Source organism: Cryptomeria japonica, chromosome 8, assembly GCF_030272615.1.
Source record: "Cryptomeria japonica chromosome 8, Sugi_1.0, whole genome shotgun sequence".
Classification (NCBI taxonomy): Eukaryota; Viridiplantae; Streptophyta; class Pinopsida; order Cupressales; family Cupressaceae; genus Cryptomeria; species Cryptomeria japonica.
The window spans coordinates 537,819,601-537,828,211 of NC_081412.1; the positions used below are offsets into that span (position 1 = coordinate 537,819,601).

An 8,611-nucleotide genomic window follows, 5' to 3' on the forward strand; every position below is an offset into this window, starting at 1 on the left:
TTGGCATAGAGTATCCACATTACCACCCTCTCTGTCATAAATTACTAGCTTTCCATGAATTGGAATATGCAAAATTCGATAGACATCCTCAAGTGTAACAGACATCTCGTCTGTTGGGAAGTGGAATGTATAGTTCTTACTGTACCATCTCTCAGCCAATGCAGATAACAAATGAGATTTGTCTGAATCTCGGGCATGAAGGTCACATGCCATAGTTCCAATACTGATAATGTTAGATGGTCATCCTCTAAAAAATGTGGCCTTAGTCTCTGAGTTCATGGGAATATCTCGTGAGAATCTAGGGGTGTTAATTATCCTGCAATAACAAAATCTTGATCGCATAAGTGTCAAGCGCCTTTATCAACTTTAGTCAAATTTTGTTAGTTTTACCTAGAGACTTCATTAGTTTTATCATCTTCATCAGTCACTGTGCAATCTACCCTATTGGGACAATTGTCGGATTTCATTAGTCCGACTATCTATCCTACTGGTTGCTTCTGTTTATCACATTGACAACTTGTTTTTCCCCTACTCTAACCATACATGCGCTAATGTTTTATCACATACACATTGCAAATCTAAAAATGCTCTTTGACTGTGCATAAATGCATTTACACATATACGTGTCATTGTTGTGCACATACGCATCGAGACACCACGTACATTGTTATACCTAGCATATACGCACTAGCAACATAAACATGTCATTGTTTGACACATACACGCTTTCATGGACCCTATAAGTGTTTTTGACATAAATACACTTTTACAGACCATAGACGCACTTTTAGCAAGAAAAAACATATTTTCAACATAAATGCACCAAAACCTAACATAGACACCATAAGACCTGACACATACGCATTTTCAACATTTTTCCTATTGTCGCATTTTTGGCAACCTACTTCCTAGACCTATTATGATGCAAGAAATACACAAAATCAAAAAGGCAAGAATGTACTTACCGACTCCCCATACTCCTCTGGCCATTCGTGTCGTCGAACACGCTCAAACTTGTGGAATCACTTTGAGATAGCTCCACTGCTATGCTTACTTTCTCTCCTTTGCTTTGCACCTTGATCAATGAAAGAGATGGATGCAAATGAGGTGGTCGCTATCCAACCCTCCTATTTATAGGCGTGGTAACCTTAAATGCCCATGATGACCCTCGTGGTCACCGTGATCCCCTGAGACACCATTTTCACCTATCCTGGGCCTTGTTCACCTATCTATCCCCTTGCTTAGCCTATTCTATCCTTTTTCCTTATCAAGAGATTGTTTGAATTTCGTAAAATTTTCACCCAATCTCTCGAGGGGGGCATGTTGTCTTCCTTACTAGGGGCAACCTGTCATATCAATGTATTATTTTTCTTTGAAACAATGTGACAAGATGCATTGTCTTAAAGAGGGGCAAATTGTAGATACCTAAATTTTTCCTAGCATAATTAAATACATATTTTTATTTATTTAATTAATTCACTAATCCTTTTCTGACCTTTCCCCATTTACATAAATATTTTTAATTTTTAAAAATTTTTCCCACCTCTTCTATTAATTAAATAAAATTTTATTTATTTAATTAATTTATTAGTTTTTTCCCTCCATAAGAGTTATCATTCATCTCTTAATTTACCTTTAACCACCTCTCTAATATTTTCCTATTTCCTATACCTACCCTCTAATCTGAACCGACCATTTATCGCTCCACCTCTTAATCCTTGCTCTCCATTTCTAGTGTGTCCTCTATAAAAGAGACCTCTTCCTCTCTCTTTCCATAATGATAGAGCAATCAAGTACCTACACTCTGTTAAAATGCATACTCAACCACCATCCATTCTATATTTAACTCTTGTGCACACCTAAAATTTGAGAGCAAACTACATCAATCAAGATCTATGGAGATAGGAGGACAATGAAGACAAGCCCTTGGAGCATGTTAATGGTATAATTCTCTTTTTATTTTATGTTCTTACATGATCTTAGGTTCTTCATTGATTTTATGTTGGATTCTATTGTAGAACTCGGGTTTTAGTGGTTGATTCCTTTAGGTTTTACAATAATTTTGATATCTAAATCTAGCATAAACAACAACCTTTTAAGCAAATATCATTGAAGCAACAATACAAAGGACAATAAGTTTTCACCAAAATATTATGGCCCATATCGAATCATGCAAAAGATAGGTAGTGTTGCCTACAATTTGTAGTTGCTACCAACAACCAAGATACATTCAATTTTTCATGTTTATTGTTTGAAGAAAGTAATAGGGAATAACATCCCTACATTGACAATATTGCCAGAGCTTAATGAAGAAGGAAGAATCAAATTATTACTAGATTTCATTCTCAAACACATGTAATGGAAGAATGTACCAATTGAAGATGCCACATGGGAAGATGGAGAGTTCATTCGAAAGAATCCGCACCTGGTTAGCATTGAGGAGAATGCTTCTTTGAGGAGGGGGGCATGCTACACCCTTAATCTTATACATATGGTTATGAGTAGTCGTCTTGTGACTACCTTAACCCCTAATTAAGTCATATTCTCATTATTACATTGCTATTTAGTTAGATAGGTCGGCCTTAGGCCTATACAATCTTTTTTAGGTCAACCTAGGTGATATCCTAGGCATAAATAGGGTATATATAGTAGGTAGCGAGTCTTATTTTATCACCATATCATGAAGTGTGTTTTCATTGGAGATATTGGGAGGTTTGCCCCCTCAAAGTGACTTATTAATTTCTACTATTATACATCATTCTGAACATATTTCATATTATCTTCCTCATTTGTGCAAATTATTTCATTACATGTGTGGTGCGTATATAATGACACTACATGCTAGAGTGCTCAACCTATAATAACATCCATATCAATCATGAAGATAACTATAAGGGTGGACAAAGTAAATCCATTGTTTGAAGATGCAAGTTTAAACAAAACTATCACCTTTTTTAATCAAAGAGCCAATACAAACTTCAAAAGGTTCTGATATTCTTCCATTTTTAAGCTAGATTTACGTGTTTTTTTTAATTACTACTCTTAATGGAGCTGTCTATTCTCCATACAAAACAACACTTAATCGAAAACACAAATCTGCAAATCACAACAGATTTTTAGGCAGTTTCTACTGGTTTGATCCTCTTAATCTACCTTCTCAATGTTGTAAAAATGTGAAAAATATATTGAAAAACAATTATGTTATGCAAATTTGTATTTTTAACCGGATACTGTTTTGTATGAAAAATAATCCGCTCTCAATCCCATAAATTACTTTGATCTTGTAGAATTATAAAAATCAACCATCCATTTATTTTTAAAAAATATTAAGGTATGATTTGTTCCCAAATCTATTATCTTCAACAAATTTGTTTTCCAAAATCTCCAAACTGCAATTATCTTGGAAGCCAAAACCTTCTCTCACGGGGATATACCAAAACACATGGGGCAGATTCACGCGCTGGAAAATACAAAATCGAATACTGAAGCATGGCAGATGATTGGATTGCAGTGGACAAGCTCCTACACTTTCTCATGTGTTTCGTCATTGCCACTGTATCTGCATTCACAATAAGACTCACACTCAATCACACCAAAATCTTGCACAGATGGGCCGTTTGTGTGGGATGCATTCTAGCTCTCACGGCCGGGGCTGCCAAAGAAGTGGCGGATGAAATGGGCATTTGGCCTTCTGCTGGTGCTTCCGTCAAAGACGCTATTGCTGATGGAGCAGGGGTTCTATTTGCTGCACTCCTCTTGCATTTCTTCAAACCCAAGGGAGCTAAACAAATCAATGAGGAGATTCCTTTACACGGGCCTATGATTGTCTGATGCCAACGGAATTCGCAGTACTTTTATGCTGCACCCATTTGCTGATTGTTTGTATTCAAATTGGTCTTAGATCTGCTGGGTCTCAACCAATAAACTATTTCAATTGGAGACGTGTTCAGGTTTTTTTTAACAAATCATAGCTCTGTGCTTTTCTTTGTTTTTTAATGTATTAAGGGCACCGGTGAAGGCAAATTTTGTATAGCTGAGGTGAATTGTAATTCACTCAGGCACAGCACGGAGCAGTTGAGGGGTAGAGTTTTCATTGCTCTCTCTCGGTTTTTCCTTTTTCCATTGGGCGACTCAATAACATGCCACGAGATGCCACTGAGAAGGCGGACAAGTGACCCAAAGTTGCCCAAGACTTAGCACCCAACCTTACCCTTTTGATTCAGATGCCATGCAATTCACTTGCTAGATAGATTATTTTATTTGATGAGCTTTGTACTATTAAACAGGGTCCTCTCAACAACTTTCGCTGACCATTCTACAAGATGGAGATATCCGCATTGATTCAATTGGACCTGCATAAGCTTTTCCATCTTTACATTGGAATACCGGCTAATGAATGGTTTTGAGGCATCTAAGAGGATCCCATTAATAATCTTGCCTTGGACCAACCTGATGGAGAGTGATATCCTCAATCAGTTCAATAGAATGGGGAGCAATTTCTTAAATTGCTACTGTGGATATTTCAATCACGATGGTTTATATTGTATAAAATGCATCCTAAATGGTAACCTGGCTGATTGAACGGAAGTATGTCAAACTCAACACTGGTCCAATACGCAGTTCACACCATAGTTTAAATAAAGAGATTGACATATCTTCACGAAAAGTGATAGACATGTGTAAGAATCCATGATGAGCCCTACACCATGCTTCGTATACCATAGATAATTTTTCTGTGATGGCTGGACACCAGGAAAAGATTTTGGGGATGCGGTGGGAGGTATTTAGCCGGAATGTCTAGGGGGCTACAGAAACACGTGCCGAATAGCCTCACGATCTATTGAATACAGGGCCGTAACCAAGTTGCTCGAGTCTTGCACCCAGCCTTATCTCTTTTATTCACATGTAATTTGGATGGGTAGAGTGGAGCTGGAATAGAAATCCGGTGGATGAAAACACTGCTATGATGCACCAGTGAATTGATCTTTTTCTTTCTCTTCAATTAAAGCTGCTCCCAGTTACATATTTTTACAATTTAATAGTAAACACTGCAATATAGCACATGCAATGTTCTAGTCATTGAATGCTTTACCAGAAGGATTGTGACTATAAAATCATTTATATCTATCAGGATTGGCTAGGGAGCTCCTCACGATAGTCCCTATGCATCACAGGTACCAACAGGGTTTCATGCTTTGTTACTTAAGCATCCATACCAGTTTCTGGTGAACATCAGGGTTCGTCTCAATACCAACTGATTTTTACTACTACTAGTACAAGCTAAGATTGAGAATAAGGTAATTGAATTGGTGATAAGCTGATTTTGAAGCATATGAGGCATATGTGACAAAAAGTAGGATGCCAAGCATGAAGCAATAAATCAAGGTGGGAGAGACCATTTTCAGGGTATGATGGTTATGTTAGCTCTTGGATGGGTATATTCAGCTTTATGTGCTCATTGTTTAAGTATTTAGAATTTTCTTTGCAAGTATTATAATTTCTAATTCCTTTTTCCTCACTGTTACTCGTTCGATATTGGGAGCTCAAGTTATTTTTGTTGTAGTTATGTGAAATTATAATGATCTCTCTTTAAATCCAATGCAATATGAGTTTCTGTGAAAAAATCACGCTGTAATTGATTTTTTTATTCTTTTACATTGGAATATCTGCTTGCTTGTATCTGCTTGTAGTGCTTTTCTCATACGTGTAACTAGCTGCAATGGAGTTCAAATCCCCTTGCACGATAAATTATTTGTTTCAGTGTTTAATGTTTGAAATTCGCTGCAAAATTTAATGTTTTGAAGAGTTTTGAATTTTTTTTTATTGGTACGTCAAGAAAAGGTCTTCAAGTCTAGAGATAGGAAGAATTTGTATAAACCAAATGGGTCCAAACACTGGATCAGATTTACTAGCCAATGGGTCTAAACGTTGGATCAGATTTACTAGCTTTGAAAACAGATTGTGTCTTTTTCCACACACTATCACTAATCAGTAATCCAGAGGATCAATTGTATATTATTCAGGACTGCAAAAACAGAAAACCACGGAACTGCACAAATAAATTGGCATCTATATCCCGGGACTGCTAACACTTAATTTATGAGGATGCTCAAAACAGAACAGGTACTATCAGACTGCAAGCCAAAAACTGTCTGTATTACCAGAAACCTGTGCCTTGAAGTCAGAGTCACTCCTCCATCACTTTTTCATGTTTTTCTTGTTTTCGCAGTTCCTTCAGAACCATGGAGTAAATTGGATAATTATAAGAATTTGTGCTAGAAAAGCTATCGAATCTGATGAGTTATTCCATTAAATCCCTGTATTGGCCAATTGATTCATGATTCCATTACCATTTCGTTTTATGTGACGAGTAGCTATGATTCTAACTATCGCTTCAGCTGATGAATTTACTTGATGAGTTGTTTAAATACCAATCAATGGCCTTTTCTTTCCTTATTGCATTTATTAGAATCATTGAGTCTCCTTTTATTGCTAATTTCCTCAAACCTTGCTCTTTTGCGATTTGCATCATTCTTAGATCTGCTTACTCCATCAGCTTCGTTGTTTGTCATAACTCCAAAAATTCCTAGTGAATGCCTATCGTAAGACCATTGCTATCTCTAATAATTCCACCAGTTGTGGCAGTTCCTAGATTTTTTTAGCCTTGTCAAACTTAAGCTTAATCTAGGGTGGCTCAGGTGTGTCCACTTTACAATTTTCTTACCTTTTCTCTTTCTACAAATACCATTGTTCGGAAAAAAGTATTGAATAATGTATTATATTTTCCTGAGTTACATGAGGACGCTTCCCCACCCCTCAAAATCCCGTTCTCATCCCCTAAGGTGTTTTGGAGATTGCGGGACATTAGTGGACATCCCCTTGCTGTTCCTTTTCATTTGCCAAAAATATCAGAAATGTCCCAGAACATGTCTTGGAAATTGGGAACGTTTGGAAACATGAAGGGGATGCTTGGCTGTCCTCAGGACAATAGGGGATGTCTTGGATAGCCATCCTGTTCCGGAGATTGCCAGGCGTCCGACAGAGGAAAAGTTTTGCATTGTTTCAAAAAAGACTAACTTCTTAATACTTTTCATTGGACTGTAAAGGTGTGTAGGGGTCCCACAAACCTGCTCAGGCCCCGTGTACACCCTAAAATGACAATTATGTTTTGAGGGAATTCATAGATAAATGCGTTATGGTGTATTTAGATGACATTCTGATTTGTAGTGCTCCATGGGAGAAACATATAACTCTCTTAAAACAAAATGAAGAAATGTGATTTTGCAAAGGAGTCATTGATATTCTTGGCTCACATAGTTGGAGGAGATGATTTGAGAATGGATCTGAGAAAGGTGGACAGTATCAAGAATTGAATCAACACCAAGAAGTGCCATAGAGACACAAAGCTTTGTGGTAGTAGTTCAATACACGTGCCATTTCATTCTCATTTTCTCTTCCATAGCTGCTCCTGGACACCTAGTTGTAGCGTTGCTTAATAACTTATAGTAGAGTAAGGTACATGATAAGTTGTTATGATTTTATGAAGAATAAAATTTGCCTTGCTCTAGCATTAGCTTTTCCTGATTTGCAGTTTTGCTTTGAGATTGAGACTAATGCTAGCAAATATGCTATGGGTGCCATCTTTCTACAAGGTTTTAGATTTGTTTGTTATCATTCAAAGGTCTATACTTCAGCAATAAGGGGATATCTAGTGTTTGGCATGGAGCTTATGCACTAGTTCAAGCCATAAAAGGATGGAGACAGTATTTGCTTTGGAAAGAGACCATTGTGCATATGGCATAAGCAATTCCAATACCTGTAGGCTCAAAATAAGTTGCAATAGGCAAAATATTACAACTGGATGGGATTCTTACAACAATTCCATTTGGTGATGAATTACAAGGAGGAGAGTACCAATGTACTGGTGGATATTTTATCTAGGTCACCAATTTTGAAGTCCATATCAACTCTTGTTGTGATAGCTCAGTTGGAGCCTTTTATGAAAGATGTCTATAAAAAAGAGCATGAAAAAGACTCAGGTTTTGGAGAGGAGTATAAATAACTCCAAGCGCAAGAATTTGCCAAAAATGTTCTATAGGTTGGGCAAGTTGTGTGTGCCAAGCACACGATCTTCTACCATGAGGAGGCACATGCCTCCAAAGTGGCGGGTCATTTCAATATTTCAAAGATAGTGGCCCACTTGCAAAAGCATGTGGATTGACCTAGAATGCAAGTAGAAGTAGCAAAATTCATTAGAAGATGCAAGTTGTGTTGCACTTGTAAATCCAAAGCTAGAAAGGAAGAATTGTACACTCATTTTCTGGTCCCTACTAGACCATGGAATAGCATTTCTATGGATTTCATAGATGGGTTGCTATTGAGAAAGCATGGGAGTGATTACATTTTCTGTTGATATATTTACAAAGATGTGCATTTTATCCCTACCTAAGAAGACTATTACCAAAAAAGAGATGATTGACTTGTTCTTTGCTAATGTTTGGTTTCACCATGGGTTGCCTAGATCAATTGTTTCCAACAAAGATACTCAGTTTGTAGGCAGGTTTCAGACCACATTGTGGGAGAAAATGGATACCTAGCTCCAAAAGGGTAT

General features: G+C 37.2%; 1 long non-coding RNA gene across 1 annotated transcript; it reads left to right on the forward strand.

Moving 5' to 3' along the window:
• The first annotated feature begins 3,321 nt into the window (after positions 1–3,321).
• Positions 3,322–5,532, forward strand: LOC131857437 (uncharacterized). Its single transcript, XR_009358741.1, has 2 exons — positions 3,322–3,950; positions 4,059–5,532. It is a non-coding gene; the product is annotated as an uncharacterized LOC131857437 (long non-coding RNA).
• Positions 5,533–8,611: the final 3,079 nt, after the last annotated feature.